Genomic DNA, 459 nt, shown 5'->3' with positions numbered 1-459 from the left:
CGCCGCTGGCCAGCCCGTAAGCAGTTCTGGCTCTGGCACCTGCCTCCTGTTTCTGTCCCAGCCTCAGGATCTGCCTCTGGCCCGGCACCAGGTGCTGAGAGGCCGCTCACAGCAGGGCTGCCACGGAGGACCCAGGGGCCCGTCCACGCAGTGGACTGGGCTGAGACGCCCTATTCCACCCTGAACACACACAGGCAGGCTCACTCTGCAGGTGCACAGATGTATATGCACACACAACTCACACAGAAGCAACATGCACAGTGCACACATGCAGCATGCCCTTGTACACAGTTCACACACACATGTGCTGGCCTACAGGCAGCATACAAGCTTCACACGCACATTCCCAGAACCTATCAGTCAGGACATTGAGATGGGACAGTTCTTCTTGTTGCTGGGCAGTGTCATTACAGAAAGAAGCTGGCACTTAACGCTGCGCAGCCAGCTGCATGGGGACAA

This window comes from Myotis davidii, unplaced genomic scaffold (assembly GCF_000327345.1).
Source record: "Myotis davidii unplaced genomic scaffold, ASM32734v1 scaffold2908, whole genome shotgun sequence".
Lineage (NCBI taxonomy): Eukaryota > Metazoa > Chordata > Mammalia > Chiroptera > Vespertilionidae > Myotis > Myotis davidii.
This window is presented reverse-complemented; position numbering follows the sequence as displayed.